Source organism: Mauremys reevesii, linkage group 12 (assembly GCF_016161935.1).
Source record: "Mauremys reevesii isolate NIE-2019 linkage group 12, ASM1616193v1, whole genome shotgun sequence".
In the NCBI taxonomy this organism is placed as follows: Eukaryota; Metazoa; Chordata; order Testudines; family Geoemydidae; genus Mauremys; species Mauremys reevesii.
Window position 1 is genome coordinate 25266999 of NC_052634.1, and position 27563 is coordinate 25294561.

At 53.3% G+C, this 27563-nt stretch overlaps 5 non-coding genes across 5 annotated transcripts; 2 read left to right on the top strand and 3 right to left on the bottom strand.

Annotated features, from left to right (window-relative positions):
• The first annotated feature begins 115 nt into the window (after positions 1–115).
• On the top strand, positions 116–187 carry TRNAQ-CUG. The gene has a single exon. It is a non-coding gene; the product is annotated as a tRNA-Gln (tRNA).
• Positions 188–2335: 2148 nt separating this feature from the next.
• TRNAT-UGU lies at positions 2336–2409 on the top strand. The gene has a single exon. It is a non-coding gene; the product is annotated as a tRNA-Thr (tRNA).
• Positions 2410–9549: 7140 nt separating this feature from the next.
• Positions 9550–9632, bottom strand: TRNAS-AGA. The gene has a single exon. It is a non-coding gene; the product is annotated as a tRNA-Ser (tRNA).
• Positions 9633–23735: 14103 nt separating this feature from the next.
• On the bottom strand, positions 23736–23809 carry TRNAT-UGU. Its single transcript has one exon. It is a non-coding gene; the product is annotated as a tRNA-Thr (tRNA).
• Positions 23810–25592: 1783 nt separating this feature from the next.
• On the bottom strand, positions 25593–25674 carry TRNAS-GCU. Its single transcript has one exon. It is a non-coding gene; the product is annotated as a tRNA-Ser (tRNA).
• Positions 25675–27563: the final 1889 nt, after the last annotated feature.

Below are 27563 nucleotides of genomic sequence, written 5' to 3' on the forward strand. Positions count from 1 at the left end.
ACCCCCCCCCCCCGACACACACACACACACACTAAGTTTTAGTAAAGGGCCAAGAGCCCCTTACACAAGCCAGCCCCGTGAGGGTCACCGATGTGCAGAGAAGGCAGCCTGAGCTGGTCCCATGGTGTAATGGGCAGCACTCAGGACTCTGAATCCTGCAATCTGAGTTCAAATCTCAGTGGGACCTTGTGTTGGCTTGTGATAAAGCCCTGGAGCTCCCAGTGCTCAATTTCCTGTGTCCAGCTGTGCAAGAGCCAGTCTCCCTCCTGCTGGGTGACTTACACCTTGTAGAGCCCGGTCTTTGGCTGGGAAGGCCCCAAAGGGTTGGGGCTGTGGAACTTGCTACCTTGATGGTTGGGCTTCACCTGCTGCCCACAAGTTTGGCCCTTGTGCTTCCTGCCACACTTTTCCTCTGGCCCATATTGCGCTTGAAGAAAGGAGTTTCAGGGCTGGGATTGATAGTCAGGGCTTGGCAGGAGGGAGGAAGAGCCCCAGGCTGGATCCTGTCACATGGTCCCTCCTCTGGGCACTGTTCTCTATTTGGTTGTCATGTTTTTTGTTGCTATGGCAACTGAGTTAGTTTATTAGGGGATAGCCCAGCCTGTTTCGGCCGGTTGGGTGAGCTGTGTGTCTGTAAATAAAATGGTGGTTTTGTTAGCTGTCTGCTGTCTGGCCTCAAGTGATTTCTTCCTAAACCGGCTGCCCCCAAGGATATAACAGTAGACATCTTGGCTCAGGCTCAATACCGGGCTCTGGGAGCCCTCAAGGTAGGGAGGGAGTTTAGCCAGCAAACAAGGTAAAATGGCAGTGGAGTATTCCCCTGGTCTCAATGGCATTTCTCCATTGGTCTGTCTGCTTTGGGGCAGGGACAATAACACGTCCTGCTGCTTTCGTTATTTCAAAGGGCAGTTTAGGATTTTCATTCTCACACACGGTGCATGAAGCAGGACTCAACCTCCATGTAAACTAAATGAGCTGCTCACAGATTCTGGCAGCCACAATGAGCATTTGGTGTGAGAGCCCAGACCTGCCCCTGTCCCAGAGAGAGGGGGGTCATCTGTGACAGGCTGGACCACTGACCTATCAGCTCTTAACTCCCAAACTTTCAGTAACTCTATCATCAGTGCCTGTGAGTGTAATTTAAACCATAAAAACAGATATACTGGGCTGGACCAAAGGCCCACCCAATGCTCTGTTTTGTTCTCTGACAGTAGCTAATACCAGGTACCCCAAGAGTTACTCAACAAGGCACCACTGGTAGTTGAACCTAGGATCTCCTATTTATAAGGCAGGTTCTTTAAGCCAGCTAAGCCATGGTGCCTGCTTATAACTGAGGCTTTGGCTACACTTGCATTTCAAAGCGCTGCCGCGCAGCGCTTTGAGCGCTAAGTGTAGTCAGCACCAGCGCTGGGAGAAAACTCTCCCAGCGCTGTCCGCACTCCACCTCCCTGTGGGGAATAACGACAGCGCTGGGAGCGGCTCCAGCGCTGGGGCTTTGACTACACTGGCGCTTAGCGCCAGCATTTGCAGCGCTGCAGCGGGTGTGCTATCCCACCCTGCTGCAGCGCTGCAAATTTGTAAGTGTAGCCAAGCCCTAGGACACAGTGTCTGCCCACACCTGACTCCCTGCCAGCCCCACCGGGACCTGACACACTTTGCATGTGTTTGGATACTGCAAAGCAGAGGAGCAAGTGACGTTTTCCTTGCAAGCTGTGTGTGTGTGTGAATCTTTGGCCAGGTCTGCACTAATTCTTTCAGCAGAATTATATTGCTCAGGTGTGTGAAAAACAGACAATGCTCCTCGTTCGGCAGCTTGTGGCTGGTGCACACACTGCAATGCCACGTCTGGCGACAAAACTGCCCTGTTTTGGTGACAAAATAAAAACACCTCGACGAGAGGCCTAGAGCTTTTTGCAGCAAACTTCAAGTGATAAATTGTCAGTGTAAATGCTGTTGGTCATTATATCACCATGACTGGTCTCCACCAGTATCCCACCATGCCTGCTGTGAACTCGCCTGCCCTGTATTTCTGCTACAGAGGCTGGGTCCCTCCCCTTTCAGTGTCCCCCTGCTCCAAGGGAAAGTTCTGACAGCTGAGCTGCTATCTGCACTGGGATTAGATTGATAGAACTGCATTGCCAGTCTAAGTAATGTAATTACACCAACCTAATTTTGTAGTGTAGACCTGTCCAAAGAATCACACACACACCTTGGGAGCAAAACGTCACCTGCTCCTCTGCTTTACAGAATCCAAACAAGAGCAACACTTGTCAGGGCTCAGTGGGGATTGGCAGAGAGTCAGGTGTGGGCAAACATGATGTTTTAAGTAACAGCAGGTACCATGGCTTAGCTGGTTAAAGCACCTGTTTTGTAAACAGAAGATCCTGGGTTCAACTCCCAGTGGTACCTTTGGGAGTGGCTTTTGGGGCACCTGGTATTGGCTACTGTCAGAAGACAAGTTTCAGAGCTAGATGAACTCCTACGCTGCCTCTTTCTCCAAGACACTGATCTCTGCCCCCTCCCCACCCTTACGGTCATCACAAAGTGGCAAGGCAGAGCTCTCCCATTTTTAAAAGTCCTGGGGTGTTGTTCCCCCCTGTTCAGGCACCCCTGGGGCCCTGCACTTCACACAGCTCTCCCTGATTTCAGCTGTTAGTGAGGTTGCCTCACTGCTAGTGCAGACTGGGCAGTTTCTTGCATGAGAGACACTGTCCCAAAGCAGGACTAATGCTTAGAGCTGGTTATCAGCGATTTCAGCTCTATTGGGCTGCAGCAAGACTCTCCATTGAGTCTTAACCAGCTCTGTTATTACACAGGGAAGAACAAAAGGGTCAAATGGTGCCTGGAACCCTTAAGAAGAATCCACCCCACCGAGTACAACACTTGTCGCTACCTGCTCCCAGCCCCACTGAGAATGTTTTGGGGTCACTCCTCGCCTGTATCAACCTAAGGGTCTTGGAGAATCATAGCTAACAGGTGCTCCAGTTGCACAATTGGTTAGCACACAGTACTTATAGGGCAGTGCTGAGAGGAACTATGCTGAGATTGTGAGTTCAAGCCTCACCTGGAGCACTGGTTTTCATTAGCCAAATTACATCACCCCCTTGTTTGGCCCTGTGGAATGTAGAATACCAGCCCTGAGGAGGGGAGGATTTAAAAATACCCCTTCACTTATTACCTCCTCTCCAGAGCACAGGTGAGAATCTACCTTCCTTTCTCCCCCCCCCCCCAGCCCCTGTGCCGGGATCCCTCAAGCAGAGCCTGGAGTCCTGCCCAGGGAGTCTGTACTATTGACAAACACTAAGGCCTGGTCTACACTAGGACTTTAATTCGAATTTATCAGCGTTAATTTGAACTAACCGCTCAACCGTCCACACCAGGAAGCCATTTAATTCGAACTAGAGGGCTCTTTAGTTCGAATTTGGTACTCCACCCCGGCAGGTGGAGTAACGCTAAATTCGCACTTGCTAGCTCGAATTAGGCTTGGTGTGGATGCTAATCGAACTTAGCAGCTCCGGGAGCTATCCCACAGTTCACCACTCTGTTGACGCTCTGGACAGCATTCCGAGCTTGGATTCTCTGGCCAGCCACACAGGAAATGACCCGCGAAAATTTGAATTCATTTTCCTGTCTGGGCGGTTTGAATCTGACGTTCTGGTTGCACATCGGGCGAGCTCCAGCACCTGCAACGATGCAGAGCTCTCCAGCAGAGGAGTCCGGCAATCCCAGAATAGAAAGAGGTCCCCAGCATGGAGTGACCGGGAAGTCCAGGATCTGATCGCTGTGTGGGGCGAGGAGTCTGTGCTCGGAGCTGCGCTCCAACAAGCGGAACGCCAAGACCTTCGAGAAGGTCTCTAAAGCCATGAAAGACAAAGGATACAGCCGGGATGCGATGCAGTGCCGCGTGAAAGTGAAGGACCTAAGACAAGGGTATCAAAAGTCAGAGCGGCAAACGGACGCCCGGAGCCCAGCCCCAGACATGCCGCTTCTACGAGGCACTGCATGCCATTCTAGGTGGGTCTGCCACCAGTGCCCCACCAGTGACGGTGGACTCCGAGGACGGAATAGTGTACCGACAGTTCCCCTCCCTGTTCGCCGATGGGGAAGATGAGGAAGGGTCTTTAGAGGACGGCGCAGGCGACATCGAACCCACTCCCGCTTTCCCTGACAGCCAGGATCTCTTCATCACCCTCACAGAGATCCCCTACCAACCGCCCCCGCCTTAACCAGGACTCGGAATCAGGGAAGGATCAGGCGGTAAGTGCTACAAACAGGGAAACATGTATTTTTTAAGAAACAGGGATTTATATAAAAATAGAAATACTATATAAACATTTTTAAATATGAAACTAAACAAACAGCAGGTCTACACAAACAGCAATGGAGCAATAGTCCTCTGGGGATATTTCAAAAAGCTCTCAGAGAGCAGCTGGAAAAGCCTCAGCAAGAGGTTTCTTGGGAGAGGTGCTTTATTGGGTGCTCCGTTGAAGCACACTCTTCCGCGCCATGCCATCCTCAGGTAGAGGGGGACCATCGCCTCTACGAGCATGGCAGCGTAGGGTCCTGGTCTGTGCAGGGCTTCTATTAACATCCGCTCTCTGTGTGCGCCTGACACGCCTCAGGGTGATGTCGTTGTGGAAGTGCTGCATCTAATTAGTGGAATTAGTGTACTGTTACTATTGTGCATGGTAGACTTTACTTTGCATAAGAATGACCTCGCTTAACAGAGTTTTACTTTGCATAAGAATGACCTCGCTTAACAGAGTTTTACTTTGCATAAGAATGACCTCGCTTAACAGCCACGTGTTGCAGGCCTCAGAGGAAAAGCATACAGGGTCTTTCATGTCACTGGCGGGAGATGCCGCATAACGCTCATCTTTTCTGCTTTGCACATTGCCTCCAGCAGGAGAGCACAGCTAAGCACTATCTGATAAGCAGTCTGTACTGTAAGGCTTACCAGGACTTTGTGCAAGAGGGATGCAGCTGTCTCTCCTCGCTTGTGCGCTATCCAGTGCAATCGCGCCGCCAATGAGAGCGTATTCCGAAATCTCGGACTAGTTCCGAGATCTCCTGAGACTTGGTTCCCTGTTTGGTCTTCTTAACTGAAAATGACTAGACTGTGTTTACTGTTGGCAAACATGTATTTGTTCAAGGAAATCACCTACTTTTTCGCATCACACAGCTTCGCTCCTTCACGGACTGCCCCGCCATCCTCACGCAGAGGCTGGCTCAGATTAGACGCCGAAAGACAAAGACAAGGGACGACATGTTCCAGGAACTGATGGCCAGCTCCAGAGCGGAGGCGGCAGAGCAGAGACAGTCGAGGGAGAGCCTGTGTCAGCAGCATCGCACACACCTGGAACGGGAGGATAGGTGGCGGCAGGAAGACCAGCAGGCGACTCAAACGCTGCTTGGTCTAATGAGGGAGCAAACGGACACGCCCGGCGCCTTGTAGATGTTCTGCAAGACCACAGGCAGGAGGAGAGAGCCCCCTGCAGTGCATCTGCAACCGCCTCCAACGCTAAGAAGTCCTGTCCCCTCACCCAAAGTGACAAGAAGGAGGGGCGGTAGGGGCCGTGAGAACTGTCACTGCACCGCAGCAGAGCGCTCAGGTACAAGACACCTCTCGCGCTGTAAATTTGTAGAAGTTCTTCCCTTACAGGATCACCCAGTCCCACATCCAAGTTTCAACCCCACTGTGTATAACATTATTAAAAGCGGTTTGTTGTTACTCTCTGTTTCCGCCACGCTTCTCGTGTCAGAAGACTTTGTGGGGATTTTTAATTACAGTGCATAGCCCACATTAACAGGGTACAGACTTGGGGGCAGGGTCAACTGCAGGGCACACACAGACTGCAGTCACTAGGCACCAGGGACAGTCTGTGTGGTGTATGCTGCCCCGGGTCTTTCCTTGATGTGTAGGGTCCTGGTGCCTGACATCCCCGAATGTAAAGGCAGGCTTCCCTTCACATGCATTTGGACCGTAGTCACGATCCTCCCCGGTGCCCCGAGCCCCAAAAAGAGACCTCATCCAGGGGCAGATACTCACCCTTCCCCCCCACCCCACACCCCATCCAACGCCCAAACCCACAGCCGTCATGTTAACCCCTATCCAAAGACGGCACCCCTCGCCCCTTCCTGCAAACCCACCCATCAGTGCACACCTTAACCAGCACAGAATGCTTCCATGTTTCAACGAAGAAACAGAAATGCAAAGTCAACGAAAGATTTATTATTAATTACTAAAACATGTCCTTAGTTTTAAAACGTCCTTGGGAAGTGGGGAAAACTTGGTTTATGATCAGGCTCTCTTAAAATCAAGTGGACAGTCACAGGTTACCCTGCTCTGCGAGGAAACTCGCTTTCAAAGCCTCCCTGATGCATATCGCTTCCCGCTGGGATATTCTCTCAGCACGGGTGTCTGGCTGATCATAAACAGCAGCCAGGCGATTTGCCTCAACCTCCCAAGCGGCCAAAAGGTCTCGCCCTTGCTCTCACAGAGATTGTGGAGCACACAGCAAGCAGCAATAACTACGGGATATTCTTTCGCTGATGTCCGAGCGAGTCAGTAAGGTCCGCCATCTCCCTTGAGACGTCCGAAAGCACACTCCACCACCATTCTGCACTTGCTCAGCCGGTAGTTGAAGAGTTCCTTTTCAGTGTCCAAGGCGCCTGTATAGGGCTTCATGAGCCAGGGCATTAGCGGGTAGGCCGGGTCCCCGAGGATCACTGTAGGCATCTGCACATCCCCAACCGTTATTTTGTGGTCCGGGAAGAAAGTGCCTGCCTGGAGGCGTCTAAACAGACCAGAGTTCCTGAACACACGCTGCCATGAACCTTGCCCGCCCACCCGACGTTGATGTTGGTAAAACGTCCCCTATGGTCCACCACAGCTTGCAGCACCATTGAAAAGTAGCCCTTTCGGTTAATGTACTCGCTGGCCTGGTGGGCTGGTGCCAGGATAGGGATGTGAGTCCCATCTATAGCCCCACCGCAGTTTGGGAATCCCATCGCGCGGCCATCTATGATGACCTGGACATTTCCGACAGTCACTACCTTTGAGAGCAGTTGCTCAACGATTGCGTGGGCTACTTGAATGACAGCAATCCCCACGGTAGATTTGCCCACGCCAAAGTGGTTCGCTACTGACCGGTAGCTGTCTGGCGTGGCAAGTTTCCAGAGGGCTATGGCCACTCGCTTCTGCACAGTCAGGGCTGCTCGCATCCTTGTGTCCTGGCGCTTCAGGGCAGGGGACAGCAAGTCACACAGTTCAAGGAAAGTGTCCTTACGCATCCTGAAGTTTCGCAGCCACTCTGTGTCATCCCAGACCTGCAGCACTATGCGGTCCCACCAGTCTGTGCTTGTTTCCGGCCCAGAATCGCCGTTCCACACCATGAACTTGACCCATTGCCACCATGATCTCCACTGCCCGGCGTACCCTGCTTTCTGAGAGGTCTGCGCCACTCTCTCACCGTGCTGCCGGAGCCTCTCGCCCGGTTTCTCAGCATCTGACTGTGGAAGAGGTGGACGATAACGTGCGAGGAGTTGACAACGGCCATAAGTGCAGCGATGATCGCAGCGGGCTCCATGCTCGCAGTGCTGTGGCGTCCGCGCTGTAACCGACCAGAGAAGGGCGCGAACAGATTTCCCGCCGGCGCTTTCAAGGAAGAGAGGGAGGGCGGGATTGACGGTTCAATGACGACACATTTTTCCCCCCAGCATGCATTGGGGGGAAATCCCACAATTCTAATGGGCAGCGGGGAGTGCGGGAACTGTGGGATAGCTTCCCACAGTGCACCGCTTCCAAAGTCGAAGCTGGCCCCGTGAATGTGGACTCAGAAGTTCGAATTTGTGTATTTAGTATGGATACACAAATTCGACTTATTAAGGTCGAATCCACAAATTCGACTTAAGTAGATTCGAAATAGTCCTGTAGTGTAGACAAGCCCTTAGTGACAGGGACAAAACACTCAAATCCCGCCTGGTGCGGGGAGCCAGGTTTGCTCTTCAAATTCTGTCGTTGGTACATTTCCAGGCCTGGGAATGTCCCACAACAGCATTTAATGGGAAGCTGCCTGCAGAACAGTGACACTGCACAGAGCTCCTGTGGAGGAGGGGTGGGAATTAGTAACATTTTGAGGATGGTTTGGGAAATGAGCCTTTGCTGACAAGGTTTGTCTCTGTTCATATTTCACCTTCAGGTGTTATGTTGAGGGATCTTTAGTATATTTTTGGGAGGTTAATAACTATCTCCTCAACTTTATTTACTCAACTTGAAAATTGGTGTCACTTGATTTTTGCATCTCCCTGTGAAACTACAACTGACACGTGTGGCTTTCTACAGGGGGTCATGATGTTAAAGTTGGGGAATTCAGTCTCTGTACTTCTGGGCGGGGGGGTTGCTTTTTTACAGCTGCCTCACGGCCAGGCACTCTGGGCTGTTAGCTGCACCCACTGTCCTTGCCAGGGGCCCCTGCTGACCCTGGGCGGCTGCACTGCCGTGCTGGGGTGACTCTGCAGGTGGAGAAGCTGCTGTGGAGCAATGTAGAGCAGGTGCAGGAAGGAGACGAGGTCACTATTCACATTCTGAACTGCACAATTTTCCAAATTTGGGAAAAGATTAATAGATTCATAGACTTAAGGTCAGAAGGGACCATTATGATCATCTAGTCTGACCTCCTGCACAATGCAGGCCACAGAATCTCACCCACCCACTCCTGTAACAAACCCCTAACCTATGTCTGAGTTATTGAAATCCTCAAATCGTGGCTTAAAGACCTCAAGGTGCAGGGAATCCTCCAGCAAGTGACCCGAGCCCCATGCTGCAGAGGAAGGCGAATGTCCGAGAACAAGTCTAAGGAAGGTGAACGCAGAGCAATGACACTGGAGATGCCCTGACCTCCAGTGGGGGCAGCGTGGAAATTAATAATGGGAAGATGATTTGCGAAATTAGTTGTCACTGACAAGCTTTGTCTCTGTTCCTATTTCACGCTGTGGTGTTAGAGGAATCAGTACAGATTTTTTTACTATATTGATTAAACACTTAATTTTATTTAATCAAGCCAAAAACTTAATGTCACTTATTTTTTCTCTGTCCTAGCAAGAATGAATTGAATTTTGTGACTTTCTGGAAAGTGCAGCGAGATTAAATGTGGGGAATTCAGTCTCTGTGTTTGTGAGCTGATCTTTTCCTCTCACAGGTCAGTGCCTGCATTGAAATACCAAGAGGGATCTAAGGGCTGGTGTACGCTGGGCACTGAACTGGCAGAGCGACGTCTCTCAGGGTGTGACCACCCCCCCCCCCAAACCCATAGAGTTAAGGTGACCTAAGCCCTGGTTAGATAGTGCTAAAGAAAAGGAAGAATGGTTTTGTCCATGTAGCTATTACAGGGATGGGAAAACCCCTCCAATCACTGTCTACTCCAAAGTGCTATAGCAGTGCCACAGCAGCATTTTAAGTGTAGACAGAGTGAAACTAGATCTGGCTCCAGTTTGCACTGTGGATGCTCACGTACTAAGACTATAATAACAACAGCAACATAGAGCTTGCGTAGTTGGCAGGATTTGAACCTGCGCAGGGAGACCCCCAATGGATTTCTAGTCCATCGCCTTAACCACTCGGCCACAACTACTTAAGCTACAGTTGTTTCACTACACAATGATTCTGTTCTCACAGAATTGTCACTTCAAATTGTTTGCTCAGACCAGCTTCCCAGCACACTCATGGCTGCGTTAGTGTAAGAGTGTCCTTGGCTGAACAGCGAGAATTCCTGCCCATTTCCCTTCCGGTTGGAGCAGGATGAGAGTGTGTTTGTGTGAATGACATTGCTGTAGATTGTTGTTCATTCCCACTCTGACAATTCAGACAGTCCTTTCCTAGTCAAATCTCCAGCACATCCTTCCAATAGCAGGGGGCAGGATTTCTCTGGGGCACTTAGGGCTGCTGCATGAACTCAGCCTTGCATTCCACCCTTGATGTTTCATGGTCTACGAACAGCAGCAGAAAGAAAGAGCGGAGCCAATATCTCCCTGGCAGGGATGCAGGTGCCACGTCCCTTCTGTCTGACTGTCGCCATTGCAGGAGAGAAGGGGTCACTGGAATCGTATGCCCTGGCTCAGACCAGAGACACAGGGAGGTTTTGCTGTTTATGGATCTGTGCAAAGGAAATTTTGTCTCTGTGTGAAATTGAGGTCAGAAATGAAACGTCCACATGCTGGCCCAGTGCTCTAGGGAATGTGGGTGAAGGACTCGGGCTGAGAAATGATTTAACAGGGGTTTGTTTCAATTTATTGCCCTGATTAAAATCTATGGCTAAAAGGCAGCCACTGTTGTTAGTACTTGTACCTGTGTAGGGACACCCCAGTGGGTGTCAAGTCCATTGTCTTCACCAGGGGCAGTCGATTATTTTAGCAAAGTACAAATTTCTTGGTCAAGGCCTAGGCTCCGGAGAAAACAATACACGGCTGATAAGAAGAAGTATGTCAAAAGATTTTGCAGCCACCATGGGCATAACTATGATGTGTCGTGTTTCACTCTTTATACCTGGTGCCACCTCCTTTCCCTTTGGCCTTGTAGTTGACTAAGGGCAAAGCTGAACATCTCCTCAGATACCAGGGAGTGTTTATGTCCATTCCTGCGAGCTACACAGGGGTTTGATGTTGCTGCTTTCAGTCCTCTGGCTCTGCCGGGATAAGGAACAATACAGGCTGTCACTGAACTGAAGGAGGAAGATCAGATTTTGACAGGGAGAGGGACGCCTCCTCTTAAAGGTGTTTGTCTGGCTGGCAGTCCTGGTTCCCAGGTCTTGCTCGTGGGGCTCCAGCAGTTTTGGGACCAGGTCACTCCCTTGGCCCCACCTGCCGCTCCCAAGCGCTCCCCCCCAGGGGCCATATCAGTGCAGCGGAGCTGAGCAGCGTCTGCCTGCTCGCTCCAGTGGCTGCCGGCCCCTCTCCATGGCAGGGCGGGGTGGGTCTGTGCCTCCACGCACTGCCTCTGCCTGATCACCCCTGTGGCCAATGGGACGCTGTGGGGGTGATGCCTGGGGGCAGCAGCACACGGAGGCCCCCCAGCCTGCCCCACCTTGGAGCCTCCGGTAAGTGCTGCATCCCTGACCCCCTTCCTGAGCCTGCACCCCCACCTCCTCCTCATATACTCACTCCCACCCCCCAACTCCCGCACCGGGCCGGCACCCTCCCTCCCCACCCCCAGCCCCCAAACTCCCTCCCAGACTCTGCACCCCTGCTGAATGCCAATCCCCAGCCCCAGCCCAGGGCCTGCACCCTAGACCTCCTCCCCCAACCCAAACTCCCTCCCAGAGCCTTAGGCAGGTGAGGGGCGGAGTTTTGGGGAGCGGGTTCTGGGCGGTATGAGTGACATTATTGGCCCACTGGGAGGACTGCAGGACTGGCACTGGCCCTAAGGTAAATTGTGGTTGAGACTCTGCTTTAAGGGATTGGAGCAATGCTGGAGAGACTGACGGGCAGGGAGCTGGGGAGCTGTGTGTGCTCCAAGGAGAGTTGTTGTTGTGCTCTGGTGACACAGAGCGGGGGTGGGGAGTTTGTAAGCTGTGGTGTTTGTACAGAGATAAAGTTTACTAACCCCCAGGTTAAAAACTGTTCCTGCTCTGGGCTATACAGGACACTCTCTGTTGTGAGGGTGGGTCAGTGAGTGAATGTTTCCCTGCAGGGTAATAGGTTCCTACTTCCAAGCCAAATGATTCCCTTTAAAAACTTTTTCGAATGAAAATCAATTTCCAGACCCATCTCCAGTATGTTCAGGAGTTCGCTGAATGGGGGCAGGGGGCTTGAAATGAATTTAAACACTCAGCATTTTCCTGTGCAAATGAATAAAGACCTAGCAGAGCTGTCCAGCAGCTGAAATCAGTTCCAGTCCTCGTCGTCTCTAAGAGGGACACTCGGTAGCTGAGGCATGTGGGACACCTCTGTGGTGAGGACAGGTGAAAAAATGCTGGATTCAGTGAAAGCTGAGCCCATAGGAGGGGAAGGTGAACGGCAGCACCACACAGGGTCATAACACTCAGAGACGGGGCTTCACTGTCACTGCCCCTGTGTTTTCCATCATTTCTATCCTAAGGAACACACCTCCCCTCCCCTTTCCATCCCACCCCACCCCACCCCACATTGTCACACACAACCTTCTCCCCTTGAGCCCCATCCCACCCCTACCCCTCCCCCCCACACGCCATGGGACACAGCCTCTCGGTGACTCACCCAGATGGGGGCTTGTCTCTGCATCTCCCCAGCAGGGGAGCAGAGAGCCGAAAGGGCCACAGGAGACCAATGGAGCTAGGCAGGGATAGAAAAGACTTCCCTTCTCTTCTCTTCCCTTCCCTTCCCAAGAGTCCCGTTAATCTCACCCATGGGACGTTCCAGCACCGGGTGGGCTCAAAGCACCAACCTTCCCCTGAGCAACAGAAGGGGGAACCAGCTCTATCACATGGAAGGAGGCTCCCAACCTCTGCTGCTGCCATCCTGCAGCCTTTAATATGGATTTGTTTTAGCTAATGCAACCACCCCCACTCCGCTAATCCACCCATGAATTAAGGAGAAAAGACCCACAGTCAGGAAGCAAAGGTGCAATGGGTTAGTGCACAGGCTGTTTAGTAGCAGTGTTGAGTGGAGTCATGCTGAAGTTGTGAGTTCAAACCTCACCTACAGCACTAGCTTCCTTTAAGCAAATGGCTTCTGCCAATCATTTTGCCCTGCAGAAAATACAATTGCAGCTCAGAAGACACCGAGGTCCCCTTGCTTTACAGAGAGCAGGGCAGATTCCACAGATCTACCAGGCTCTGCTCTCCACCAGCCGCCTGTGTCAGGAGGGTCGAGCAGAGCCCAGAGCACTGCCCCCGACTCCCCTCAGTCTTTGCTCCCCAAACCACCTGTGTGCTCACCCTCTTCGCTGTGAGACTCAAACCCTGCCTGGCTTTCTGTATGTTGGGTTTTTTGTTGTCTGTCATGTTGATGTGCATGTGGGTCCTGTGTGATTTTTGTGGATGCCTGGCATAGTTTTGTGTATGTGTGTGTGTGTGTGTGTGTGTGTGTGACTTTTGCATGCAGATTGTTTTTTGCTAAGTATTCTTTTGGTATGTGGTTTTTGTGCTTTCTTGTTGTGGGCTTTTGCTGTATTTTTTGGTGTGGATTTGTTCTTTCTATGTTTTGTGTGGCTTTTCCTTATGTGTCTATGGCTCTGTGGGTTTGGTTTTTGTTTATGTCTGTGTGGGCCTGTGCAGTCTGTGATGTTCTCTTTCTCTCTATTTGTATCTTCATGTGTAAATTCACTGGAACTTTTCAAACTCTTCACAGCTTTGCCAATTTTCACCAGGAATTTTACTCATTAACAAATTCTCACTTGTTCCCTACCAGTTGGTGACCATCGCCCCAGGGGCCTGTCAGTCTCAGGGTCCTGATTTCCCATTGACCCTTCCCCCTTCTATTGGGACTGGGAACTAGCCAACCAAAAAAACCCCACTCAGTTTTAGTAAAGGGTCAACAGTCCCTTACACAAGCTGGCCCTGTGAGGGAGGGTTAGCTCAGTGGTTTGAGTATTGGCTTGTTAAATCCAGATTTGTGAGCTCAGTCCTTGAGAGGGCCATTTAGGGATCTGGGATAAAAATCTGTCTGAGGATTGGCCCTGCTTTGAGCAGGGGGTTGGACTAGATGACCTGCTGAGGTCCCTTCTAACCCTGGTATTCTATGATAGGGTCACCAATGTTCAGAGAAACTAGCACAAGCTGGTCCCATGGTGTAAGGGTTGGCATGCTGAAATCTGAGCTCAAATCTCAGTGGGACCTTAAGTGCTTTCCTGTCTCCAGCTGTATAAGAATGAGTTGTTTACTTTGTGCTGAGTGACTCATACCCACTGGAGCCAGGTCTCTGGTTGGAATGGGGTCTAGAAGTGGCTGTGGTTTGACTGGGTGTTTGGGATTTCTGATGCCCACAAGTTTGGCCCTTGTGCTTTCTACCACACTTTTCCTCTTGCCCACATGGCGCTTGAAGAAAGGAGTGTCAGGGCCAGGTTTCATAGTCAGGGAAAGGCAGGAGGGAGGCAGAGTCCCAGGCTGGAGCCCAGCACCTCTCCTCCTCTGGGCACCTAGAGCAGAGGTGGCTGGTGCTGACGGCTCCAAGGGAAGGTTTAAAAGCCACAGAGCAACCGAGGGCAGGGCAAGAGGAAGGGAGGACCATGCCTATGCGTGGCCAGCAGACAGCCACAGAGACACCCAGACAGGCTGCTCCCTGGCATGCCGAACCCCCACTGAAAACCACCCACAGCCAGCTGCTGATGCTTTGTGGCCAACATCAGAAGATGGTAAGAAAGCAGGGCCAGCCATCCTGGTGGGGCCTCTTACCGTTCCCACTCAAGGTGCTCACTTTGGCAGTGGGGCAGGAGATTTTACCCCAAGAGGCTTTTCCCCAGCTGGTGAGAAGCAGAGAAACACCCAGGCTCCCAAGGCGCTATGTAGCAACCCCCCTCCAGCACAGGGACAGGCGCACACTTGGAAGAGGGAAACTGCTGCACACTCTAGCCCGGGCAGCCGCCCAGTTTCTTTGGCAAGTCAGGAATGGCAAAGGTGAGACTGGAAGCACCTGGGGCTCATGCCCCAGCCTTTGTGACACCCAACCCCCAACTCCTTCCCAGGGCTCTAGCTGAAGCCAGAGCATTGGCCTGAGCGGCCAAGAAGAGGTTCCCTGAAGGGAGCAGGACATTCAGCACAAAGGTAAAATTGCACAACCACTAAGGGACTTGAACCCTCAATCGCCTGATCCAAAACCAGACGCCTTATCCATTAGGCCACATGAACAAAACCTTTCCAAGCACTTATTTGGAAAAGGCAGACACTGTGTTTCTCAGGTCCTCTACTGAGGGGGGCCGAGACTCTCTGGGCACAAGAAGTCGAGTTCCCAGCGAGATGTGAGACAATTCTCTGGAGCCAGGTGCAGGACTTTGGCAGGGAGGCTCAGGCATGAGGGATTGGGGTGCAGCGGACAGACCAGCTATCTAGGTGCTTAGATTTGGTCTCACTGAGGAGGAGGAGGAATCCTGCTGACAGGCAGTGGCTGTGGAGAAAAAGTGGGATGTCCAGGCTGCTCAGGTCTCCTTCTTCCAGCTCCTCATCTGGCTGAGCTGCTCCACCGGCCTGGACAAGTCCTCTGCATGCTCAGCAAATAGCCCAAGAGCCATTGCTGCCCAAACCTGTGCTGGGGGGTGAGCTTCTGTCTTCCCTGTCCCATCCGCGCTAGAGCAGACCACTAGATTGAGAGAGACAGTCAACAACTATTAAGGCTCAGATTATATAAAGGGGGTCACAGAATCTGTGACTTTCAGAGATCTCAGTGACATTTTCCACCTCAGCCCTGGGGCAGCAAGACTGGAGCTGTTGGCCGGTGGGGGCCTCACAGCTATCAGCCACCAGCGTCGGAAGGGGCTCCCACAGGCCCATGCCACCACGGATGGACCCCACAGCTCCCAGCTACTGTGGGTGGATCCCAGAGCTCCCAGCCACGGGGGGTTGTGCCAATCGGGTGTCCGCACTAAGTTTGGCATCAATATGGTGATCCCGGGGAAGCTTGGGGTCCCCAGGTTGCCTAAGGAGGGGTGAACCGGCCCAGGTCGGAAAAGGAGCAGGTCAAAACTCCCGTGCCGATCAGTAGTGGGATCGCGCCTGTGAATAGCCCCTGCAGCATAGCCTGGGCAAGACAGTGAGACACGGTCTCTTTTTATACAGACACCCCCGCAGAGCCTGGGTGGGGGGATGGGAGCACCCATTGTGGGTATCCTGAACTGGTGGGAGGGAGGCACCATGTACCAGGGATCCCGAAACGCGGAACAGGGACACCCACACACCCGGGATCTTGCAGCAAGAGCTGCAGTCTTGATTTACAAACTGCAAGTGATGGGGAATTTACCACCTCCCTTGCGGAGCTTGTTCCCATAGATAATTAGCCTCACGGTTAAAAAACAGTCATTTCCAGGTGGGATTTTCTGACATCGACTACAGGCCAAGGGGGTCTTGTTCAGTGTTTGTCTGGTGAATTAAAGAACCCCTTAAATCACATATTCCCCCCTCTGGGAATTTGTAAAACGTATTTAAACCAGTGATTAAATCGCCTTTTAACCTCCAGTCAATGAAATCAGTTGAGCTTCTTCAGTCTCTCGCTGGAGACATTTCCCTTGTTTTTAAAGGCAAAAATCCTGATCTTTCCAATGGGAGCTGCTGCTTCAATGTTTAGTTTGGGGAGGGATTTGGCTGCGCTCAGAGATCTGCCCGCGGGTTACAATCTGCGATCCGAAGGGCCGAACGCAAACAGCGTTTAGACGGGACCGTTAGTGCCGCCCCCGTGTGGCCAAAGATCAGAACTGACCAGCAGAGTTTACAGCTGGAGCCTGGGACGCTCCTGAACAAACTGGGCCCGAAGCCTCTCGCGTGTGACCCTCGCTGTGCAGCAGGAGGCGGAGGGAAGTTGATTGTCAGGGCTCAGGGCAGCTCCCTGCCATGCTGAGCTGGTGTCTGCGCTAACCTCGGCATCAATCAGGTGATTCTGGGAAGTTCGGGGTCCCCGGGCTCCCACAGGAGGGTGAAGCAGGTCACCCCTGGAGCATGTTAAAGCTGCAGGTTGACAGTGGGGTTGCTGCCCCTGTGAACAGCTGCTGTAGCACCGCCTGGGCAGGACAGGGAGAGCCGGTTATACCCCCCCAGCCTGTATCAGGGGATGGGAGCGCTCACACCCTGGGGACCCACCCACCAGAGATCTACGGGGGGGAGAGTGGCACCCAAAAACCCAGGATCTTGTAGGGGGGGACAAGGGCATCCACACTCCGGGATCCTTTGCAGAGGGACGGACACCCACACATCCAGGATTCTGTATGGGGGGCAGAGGTACCCGGACACCTGGGCGGGGGAAGGGGGCACCGAAACATCCGGGATCTTACCTGGCAGGACAGCGGCGCCTGCAGCTCGACATGAGACGGGGGCGGGGGAAGCAGGAGCATTTCCCAGTTCCAGGCTGTCCCCCACTGGCCAAGGCACAGAGCTCACAAGCAGAGTTTAAAGCTCCAGCTGCCAAGCTGCAAAAGAAGCCGGGCCCCATGGCTGGTGCCTGTGATCCCAGCGCCTGGGGAGGCTGAGGCCAGCGGATCGCTTGAGCTCAGGAGTTCTGGGCTGCAGGGGGCTGTGCCGATCAGGTGTCCGCACTAAGTTCAGCATCAATATGGTGATCCTGGGAAAGCTTGGGGCTCCAGGTTGCCTAAAGAGGGGTGAACCGGCCCAGGTCAGAAATGGAGCAGGTCAAAACTCCTGTGCTGATCAGTAGTGGGATTGCACCTGTGAATAGCCCCTGCTGCATAGCCTGGGCAAGACAGTGAGACACGGTCTCTTTTTATACAGACACCCCCCCCCCCGCAGAGCCTGGAGGGGGGGGATGGGAGCACCCACATGCTGGGGATTCTGACTTCGGGGGAGGGACGCCCCCCTGCAACACAGATCTTGAAAAGAGGAACAGCGACACCCACACACCACAGAGCCTGGATGGGGGCAGGGGAACCACACACGGGAGCTAGTTCATGGGGTGGGGGACACACCCATATGCTCCATTGCACCATTCTTAATGAGAAGAACAGGGGCATCCGCACAACACGGATCCTTAACGAGCTGGGGGACACCCACACACTCCACTATTAACCAGGAGGGACAGGGGCACCAGACACCCCCAGTAGCGTGGAGAACCCCCACATCCACCGGATCCCTCATGGGGGGTAAGACAGAGGGGATTATAATGGGGCCCAGCGCACCCACGCACCAGGGATTGTTAAGGGTTGAAGGGACAGGGACACCCACACACACTGAGATCACGTCCTTGGAGGAACGCAAACCCTCCACAGAAGGACCTGGTCTGTTCCATGATGGCAGCCCAGCCTGGGTGAGTCAAAGTCTCTTTTTATACAGGCACGTCCCAGAGCGCCTGACTAGGGGGAGAGAGACACCCACCCACCAGAGATCCTTAATGGTCTAGGGTGCACCCACACACCAGGGATTCTTATGGGTGGGAGGAATGGAGACAGCCAGACACACTGAGATCACTTCCTCCCAGGAGCCTGGGCCAGACAGGGAGACACAGTCCCCCTTTACATATCTGCCAGAAAACCTGCCTCCCACTCCCTCCACACAATGTTCTTATCTGGAGGGGAAGCCAGGGAAACCACATGGAGGATTCTTATCTGGGGAACTGGGGGGACCCACTTACCACCAGAGATTCTTAAGGGCAGGAGGAACAGGGACTCCCACCTCTGCAGCATGGGGGTGGGTCGCCTGCTGGGATCATCTGGGCATATTTCACCTCGTCAGCTCCCTGCCATTGCCTTGGGGGCCCCTTGTTCGCTGCCTCTGGTACCCAGTTTAGCCTCCTTCCTGAGGGCTGAAACGCTTTGATCTATCTAAGGTCTGTGGGATCAGTGTGTGTCATGGTGTAATTCTGTGTTATTCGGGGGTCAGACTAGCTGAGCTAATGGCCCCTTCTGCCCTTAAACGCCATGAAAACATTTCCCTGGTTTCTCCTTGCGCCTGTCAGACACCACGGTGAGGGGCCCAAGAGAAGCTCCTGGACACAGAGCTCTGGCTCTTACTTTACTTGGGGACGTCAGCACTTTCCTAGCAAAGCTGCTGCTAAAGCGCTGGATTTGGGGAACGGTTCGGCTCCGGTTCAGAGATCTGCCTGCGGGGTGTGAACCTGCCACGAGGAGCGGGAAACGCAACCAGCAACGGGAGGCGTGGGCTGAGCTCCAGGCTGCCCCCGTGTGGCCAACGCTTAGAACTGAGCAGGGGAGTTTAAAGCTGGCGTGGGGAGGGACCTGAACACGCGGGGCACGAAGGCTCCTGCGTGTGACGCTTGTTGGGTGGGCAGGCAAGGGCAGCACCTCCCCACAGTAGCACAGACCCCACCTACTCCTCCTGCTTTCTCCTGACACCAGCATCACCCTTCCCAGCATCGCCTCATGGCAGCATCTGCTACCTGCTCTGCATGTATTCGGAGTGAGTCAGTTTCCCTGTCCCAAGGTGTGTCCTGCCCTGTGTCTCTTCTCCTCCCCAGTTCCCTCCAAACCACCCCATTTCCCCTGCACCCCAGGCTGGGTCTCTGCCACCCCCCCTTCTCCCCTCCTGCCCCCAATATCTCCCTGCCCCTACAGGTCTATAGGGCTGGATCCCTCCCTCCCCGCTTCTCCCCTCATTTCCTGCCTCGGGGGGTCTATGGAGATGGGTGTCTCCTCTGCCATCCCCTCTCCTGCCCCCCCATATCCCGCTGCCTCGAGGGGTCTATGGGGCTGGGTCTCTCCCCTCCATCCTCCATCCTCCCCTACCCCCAATATCCCTCTGGGGCTCTGTGGGGCTGGGGCTGGGGCTCTCTCCTGCCCCTGTGCTCCCCTGCACACGATGTCCTGGGAGTGACTCAGATTCCCTGGACCAACATTTCCCACACCCCACTCCAACCCGACATGTCTCCCTCCACCCCACCCCATTTCTCCTGCCCCCCAGGCTGGGTCTCTGCCAATCCCCCTTCTCCCCTCCTGCCCCCAAGATCCCCTGCCCCTACGGGTCTATGGGGCTGGGTCTCTCCTCCCCCTTCTCCCCATCCCCTCATCCCTTCCCCAATAGCTCCCTGCCCCAGTCTGTCTATGGGGCTGGGTCTCTCCTGAAGCCCCGCCCCAGCGCGGGCTCACAGACAATCCGCCCAGCGGCTGTGACGTGCGCTGGGGTTGTGACGTGCGGTGACGGGCTCACTCCCGCAGGCGACTCATTCACTGGAGACCAAAACGACAGAAGGTGTCACGATCCATGGGCGGGGTTATGCAGATGAGCAGTGTCTGGCGGCAGGACGGGAGCAGCGAGAGGAACCGAAGGAGCCCGGCGGAGAGAATTCTCTGCGTGTGGACAGAATCCGGTGTGGGGAGTTCGTGCTGTGGGTGCCTGCACCGGAGTCACTTCGGGGCAGTGATTGCCACTGAGCTACGGAGTGACCAAAGGCGTGTGAATGGGGTGTGGTGCCTGGCGGGGAGCAGCTCATGGTGAAAACGAAAGCAGTGGGAGCAGCAGATCCTGTCCTAGCAGGGGGCTGGATGGGGTTTCTTTGCAACCATGAGTGGGATTGTTGTGGGTGCAAGTAGATCCCACCCCCTGTCTGTTAGGGCGGGGCTTCTACTGTCTGCCTTGGGGAGGGGGGACTTCCATGATGTCACTGCCTAGGGGGGAGGGGTTTGAATCATGACTCTGAAGTGGAAGAGCAACTTCGCCCGCTCCCACTCACTCTCCACTAGGGGGCTGGGCTGGGATCTCTAGGGAGGGGAGCACAAGAAAAAACATTTTCCCCTATGGAACCCAGGAGTCCTGGCCCCCAGTCCCCCTGCTCTAGACCCCCCTCCAACCCCAGAGCCAGGGATAGAACCCAGGGGTCCTGGTGCCCAGCCCCCTCCCTGCTCTGACCACTCGACCCCACTCCCCTCCCAGGGGGGTGCAGGGGTCACTGGGTCTGTGTCTCAGCTCTGCTAAGGGCCTTGACTGATTTTCCCAAAGTGCTTCCTTCTGAATCCAGCTCATCTGGTCCCCCTGCCCGGTCACTGCCCACCCCCATTTGGGGGCACCAGCACTGTGCCGGGTCGTGATGGGAAATTGTCCAAGCTGGCCCAGGGGAGAGGTGTGTGTCCCTGCTGCCCCCTGCTGGCGGGGCTGAGCCCTGCTCTCTCGTGTGTGTGTGTATGTGTGTGTGTGTGTGGTGGCTTTGCAGGATTTTGTATCCTGCAGCAAGTGACACACACACACACACATTGATGCACAAAGGGACTCACACAATCCCAAGAACACTCACTCACAACACACCCAGAGGGGCATGCTAGCCCAACCCCCAAAGAGAGAAACAATCACACCCCCAGCCACACTTACAATTACACACACACCAGAATATTCACAATTGTGCTCAGAGACACAACCGCACACAGTTCACTCCCACTGCTCCCAACACAAGGACCTCCTGCCCCACACAGCCTGTGCCGAGGCCTGTGGAACTCACTGCCACTGGACAGCTACCAATGAGAATGGACCTTCCCAGGAGACCAATAGATGTAGCCGTGGCGACAGAGGGGGCTGGGCTCCCAGAGTCTGACCTGGGCTGAGACTGATTCTGACCTAGTGGGGTCGATCCAGCTGGGGGCAGCGTGACCCACACACAAACCCACCAGAAGCACCTTCCTTAGCGGGTCTCCCAGGCCATCCCCCACCCTGCCCCGGGTTGGGTAACAAAGGGGCAGCACAGGACTCTGGGCCGTGTCACAACCCGGCCCCAGCCCCTCGCTCCCACACGCTGGTGAGTTGGGTAACTGCCGAGGGATTGCACAAGAGAGTCAGAGCCAGGGAGAGAACCCAGGAGTCCTGGCTCTCCCCCCGACACACACTCTAACCACTGGACCCCACTCCCCTCCCAGGGCTGGAGATAGAACCCAGGAATTCTGACCACCAACCCCTGCCCCGCCCCGCTCTGACCACTAGTCCCCACACTCCCCTTTTAGATTTTAGTCCCGCTCCCCCTTCTGTCCACCTACCACACCTGCCCATCCCTTTGCTGCAGGTTTCTGGGGTGTCACCCCTGCTCTGCACTCCCCCAGTGCAGCCCAAGGCCTTTCCTCCCCCCAACCACACATCCTCTCCCCGCTCGTGCTGGATCGTCTGCTTGGCCCCCTGTCCCCTGTCGGGGTGTGCTGTGCGGCATGGCTGGGGATTTTGCCCAGCACCAGGCAACATAGAACAGACTCGTCAGCACCATCCCAAGCAAGTTGCACTTGCCTCAGAAAGACAGTGTCCCCTAGTTACACCCTTCTCCTCTGGGTGTTTCAATCCTGCTCAGTGAGCGGCAAGTGCCAATTACATGGAAGGTCTGGGGGGGGTTCTGTTCCTAAATCACTTCGGTACATGTAAGATTCCCACCCGCTGTGCTGCTTGGGACAAGGGTAGATGAGAAGGGCCAGTCCTCCAGCACTGGAGGGAAAGGTCCCATCTGCACAGACTGAGAGCCAAGGAAATCACTGCTCCTCACTCCCAACCAGAGCCTGCTCCTCTTCACCCTCTTCTGTCCCAACCCACAGCCCCCTCCTATTCCCGGTGCCCTTCAACCCAACCCACGGCTCCCTCCTTCCCTCCAGCAGCAGGTGCTTCACACCCCCTCAGGAAGATTTTCTTGCAAGGTTTCGTGTAGGAGTCTGCATGTGGATTTTACAGTATGTTGGAAATAGGTTGGGTTGCTTGCCGAAATGATCACTTGTGGCTGGTGTTAGGTGCCGAGTCTCCTTGTTATTGGGGGCAGGAGAAATAAGGGTTGTTATCCTTGTTGTGTGACCCAAGGGCAGCAGAACTGTGCTTGGCAGACCCCGATGGAGGGACTCACCCTCAATTCAATAGCACTTGCTAGGCAGGGGACAGGGGTTCCAGAGCCAAGTGGGATGGGGCCTGGGTCCCAATACTAAAATGTAGGTGTTAGACCAACATTAGGACAGGGGGGCTGGGGAGGGATGAGTGAGTCCCTAGACACCATAGTGAGTACGGGGCCTTCTTATTTCCCACTTTTCCACCCAGGATGGCAGGTGAACTCTACAGAGGCTCCTCTGGGCTTGCACTGACTAAGGACAACAGCTGTGAGTGGGGTGCAGAGCGGGGATGGCTCATGTTAAAGGACTTTTAGTTGCTGGACTTATGAACCATAGGGAGAAGGACACTGCCCAGCTTATTTGGGGGTGAGTCTTTCCCTCGTGGTTTATGTTTATGTGTTGGGACTGCTGACATGACTTCTGCTAACCCTGGGCTTACATTGCAGTGTAGACATACCCTGAGAGGGCATCTATACTGTGACAAAATCCCGCTGGCCTGGATGATCTGATTTGGGCTCCTGGGGCTCAGGTTGTGGAGCTAAAAACTGCAGCGTAGACATCTGGGCTCAGACTGGAGCCCAGGCTCGGAGACCCTCACCCCTCGTGGGGTCTTGGAGGCTGGGCTGAAGCCCAAGTGTCTACGCTGAATCAACTGACCCAGGGTTTGAGAATAGTGACTTGGGAGTGTTAATGGCAGTGTAGACATAATGCTAGGCTATGTCCACACTGCAATGAAACACCCAGCACTGTCCCGTGCCAGTGCAGGCTCCCAGGCTAGGGCCGTGGGGTGGTAAATTTGCAGCGTAGACATCTCAGCTCAGGCTCAATACTGGGCTCTGGGAGCCCTCAAGGTTGGGAGGGAGTTTAGCAAGCAAACAAGGTAAAATGGCAGTGGAGTATTACCCTGGTCTCAACGGCATTTCTCCATTGGTCTGTCTGCTTTGGGGCAGGGACAATAACACGTCCTGCTGCATTCGTTATTTCAAAGGGCAGTTTAGGATTTTCATTCTCACACACGGTGCACAAAGCAGGACTCAACCCTCGGTGCAAACTGAATGAGCTGCTCACAGATTCTGGCAGCCACAATGAGCCATTCAGCATGAAAGCCCAGACCTGCCCCTGTCCCAGAGGGAGGGGGGTCATCTGTGACAGGCTGGAACACTGACCTATCAGCTCTTAACTCCCAAACTTTCAGTAAGTCTGTTATCAGTGCCTGTGAGTATAATTTAAACAACTATACTAGGCTGGACCAAAGAGCTCTGTGTTTTGTCCTCCCTCAGTAGCCAACACCAGGTTGCCCAAGAGTTAGTCAATGAGGCACCACTGGGAATTGAACCCAGGATCTCCTGTTTACAAGACAGGTGCTTTAGCCAACTAAGCCATGGTGCCTACCTATGGCAACAACACACTGTCTGCCCACACCTGACTCCCTGCCATCCCCACCAGGGCCTGACAAGCTTTGCTTGTGTTTGGATTCTGCAAAGCAGAGGAGCAGGTGAGGTTTTCCTTGCAAGCTCTGTGTGTGTGTGTGTGAGTGAATCTTTGGCCAGGTCTGCACTACAAGGTTACTTCAGCATCATTATATTGCTCAGATGTGTGAAAAACACACAACGCTCCCTCAGTCAGCAGCTTTTGGCTGGTGCACACACTGCAATACCACATCTGGCGAGAAAATTGCCCTGTTTTGGTGACAAAATAAAACCACCTCGACAAGAGGCCTAGTGCTTTTTGCAGCAAACTTAAAGTGACAAATTGTCAGTGTCGACGCTGCTGTTCATTATATCACCATAACTGGCCTTCCCCAGTATCCCACAATGCCTGCTGTGAACTCGCCTGCCCTGCATTCCTGCTACAGAGCCATGGGCCCCTCCCCTTTCATAGCTCCAGAAAGTTCTGACAGCTGAGCCACTGTCTATACCGGGATTAGCTTGATAGAACTGCATTGCCAGCCTAAGGATTGTAATTACACCAACCTAATTTTGTAGTGTAGACCTGTCCAAAGAATGACACACACACCTTGGGAGCAAAACTTCATCTGCTCCTCTGCTTTACAGAATACAAACACGAACAACACTTCTCAGGGCCCAGTGGGGATTGGCAGAGAGTCAGGTGTGGGCCATCTTTATCCCAGGAGAGATGGACTCTAAGGGTACGTCTCCATTGCAGTGTAAGCCCAGGTGTGGCAGGCTGTGCTCAGAGCAGCACCTGGAAGCCCCATATTCACCACTCTCATATAATGATGCCATGGTTTGTTCAAAGTCTGCCTTGTGACGTATCATTTCAAAAGTCTTGATCTGTTGAACATTAATATCGTGTTGGATTGTGTGTGCTCACATTGGTTGGGAAGTTATGAAGTTTTGCTCTGTGTGCGTTACTGAGATATGTTATGAGGTTGGGAAATGCCCCCCACCAGCCTTTCAGGTGTGACAAGGGAGGAGCCAGACTCGCTGCTGGCCCATTGAAGGTATCCACACTCCCAAGGACTATCCCAGGAACCGTGTACAATGCAGGCTTCTCCGAGATAGCACAGAGACAATGGACACTGCTTGAGTCACATGGTAACAAAGGAGCTTCCTAGCAAGTTGGAAGAAACTATGAAAGAGGGGAAGAGACATCATGACCTGGCCTCTCTCCCCCACAACTCAGCAGCTGGAAACACACCTGGAGGACAAAGACTGAACTGAACTGACTCAGAAATCAGAAGAGAATAATAACAATAATACTTGTAACCAAAGTCCCCAAACAGACTAGTATTGGTTTTTCAGCAGAAAATTTTCAGTTTGGGGAATTTTGTTTTCTCAGTCAGACTGTGCCAAGGGAAGCAGGGAGAAAATGTTGGAGTTGCCTCCTTCAGAACAGCTTGGCCTAGACACTAGCTCTGGTTCATTGCTCTGGCCTTGCTCGGGTTGAGGGTATTTTAATAATTTGGGCAGGTCCCAGGGTGTTTGGGGGAGAAGATGAGGATGTTCCCTTTTGAGATAAAAACTAGGAAATACAGGACTAGAGAATTTCTTTTTTTAAGAAATCTGGGATTTAGACATTTTATTTAAAGCAAGGGAGTTCTGAGTTTCTGAGAAGGTTTTTGTTTGCAAGAAGAAACATTGTTTGATCTGTCATTGTACCAAAGGGGGAGATGGTTGTCTACAAAGGAGGGGTGAAAACTAAACGCACCCAATGAGGATGGGATTCGAACCCATGCGTGTAGAGAACAATGGATTAGCAGTCCATCACCATAACCACTCGGCCACCTCATCTGAGTTGTTAGAAAAGGGACAGGAGGAGAAATCTAAGGCCAGCAGAGCTAGGGACAATAAGGAGTTTTTAAATACTAAGCGGAAGCAGGGGCTGAATGAGATCCTCCCTCACATCTAGTGAGGAGCTGGGGGAAAGACTTCAGGAACAGACCGTGTTTGCACAGACACACCTACTCTGCCTAGCTATGCAGCATGATGGGGCCACTTTCCCAAAATGACCAGATTTGGCTGGTGGTGGGTTACAAATCACTTTAGGATTGAGTGGAATGAAATGTTATTATCCTTCCTGCATGAGTGAAGGGCAGCAAAACATACCTAGTCCGTCCTGATGGAGGGGTGGGTGGGTGAGGAATAGCTTTTATTGGACTTTGTAGACCCAACTGAGAACATCACCCTAAACCAGTGGTCCCCAAACATTTCACACTGTGCCCTCTTAGCCATGGCTGTGGCCCCTCGGAAGCCGCGGTCATGTACCGAGGCTGGGAGTGGGGCCGTTGCTTGCTGGGGAGAGGGGTGCAGACAGGGGTAAGGGGGTCAAGACCGAGCTGGGAGTCAAAGCCCCAGGCTGAGGGTGGGGTTGGGGAAGAGCTGGGGCAGTGTGGGGCTGAGTGCTGCTCCCTCCATGGGGGCTGGCTCAGGCCCTGAGGTGCCCCCATGAATGTTCCTCTGTGTCCCCCTAGGAGTCACGCCCCACATTTTGGGAACCACTGAACCCTACTCGTTAATCAGGGGCTAGTGATGCCAAAGCCCAGGGAAAGGGAGAACACGTGCGGGGCCCCAGCACTGGAGCCATGTGAAGGGGCTGCAGGAGAGGGGCAATGGCTGGTGGCCCAGGGAGTTAAGGGCAAAGGGGGCACAGGAGGGGGCAGGACTTAGGGGTGAAGGAGGCGCAAGGGTTGGGAGTGCAGGAGCTAGCGGTAAAGGGGGAGTGGGGATCGTCCAGGGGCAATGGGGAAGTGCCAAAGTACAAGCTTTGCCCAGGGCACCATTTTCCCTAATGCTGGTCTGAGCAAACAATTGGAAATGACCCTTCAGTGAGACCAGAACCATCATGTAGAAAAGGCCCTTTGTTAAGTGGTGGTGGCTGAGGGCTTAGGGAGATGGGTTAGAAAACAACGGGCGTCTTTCTGTGGAGGTTTGATTCTTGCCTGCTAGGCAAGGCTGGTGTGTGGTGTCTCCATGGCTGTACTTTCAGTGTCTGATCACCCACAGGGAGCGAAGTCTAGACATATTCAGAGGCTCTGTGCCAGGGTTTCTCAAACTTCTTTTCACTGCAACCCCCTTCTGCCAAAAAAAACCTTACTACATGGCCCTGGAAAGAAGGACCAGGACCTGTGCAGAGTCAGGGGAGACAAAGCCTGAGCCCTGCCCCAGTTAGGGGAGGGCAAAACCAGAGCTTGAGGGATTCAGCCCTGGGTGGTGGGGCTCAGAATTTTGGCTTCAGCCCCAGGCCCAAACAAGTCTAATGCCAGCCCTGGTGACCCCATTAAAACAGGGTTATGACCCACTTTGGGGTCCTGACTCACAGTTTGAGAACCACTGGTCTATGCTGATGGGAGAGAGTTTTCCTGTGGGTGTAGTTAATCCACTTCCCAAGAGGTGGCAGCTATGTCAGTGGGAGAAGCTATATCGGTGGGTGTGCAAGGTGTGGTGTTTACCACATTTAAGACGTTTAATCAAACCCCATTTTTAAAACCACCTGTGGTCTGGGAATGGCAAAGGAGCTCGATGAAGCAGGGTTTGTCCTTCAAAGTCCTGGAGATCACAATTCTATAATCCTGTTGTCATGGGGGTATAGCTCAGTGGTAGAGTGCTTGCCAGCCAGTTAAGTGGTCCTTGGTTGAAACCACTGTGTTCTCTTATAACCTTCTTTCTTTTTTTAAAAAAAA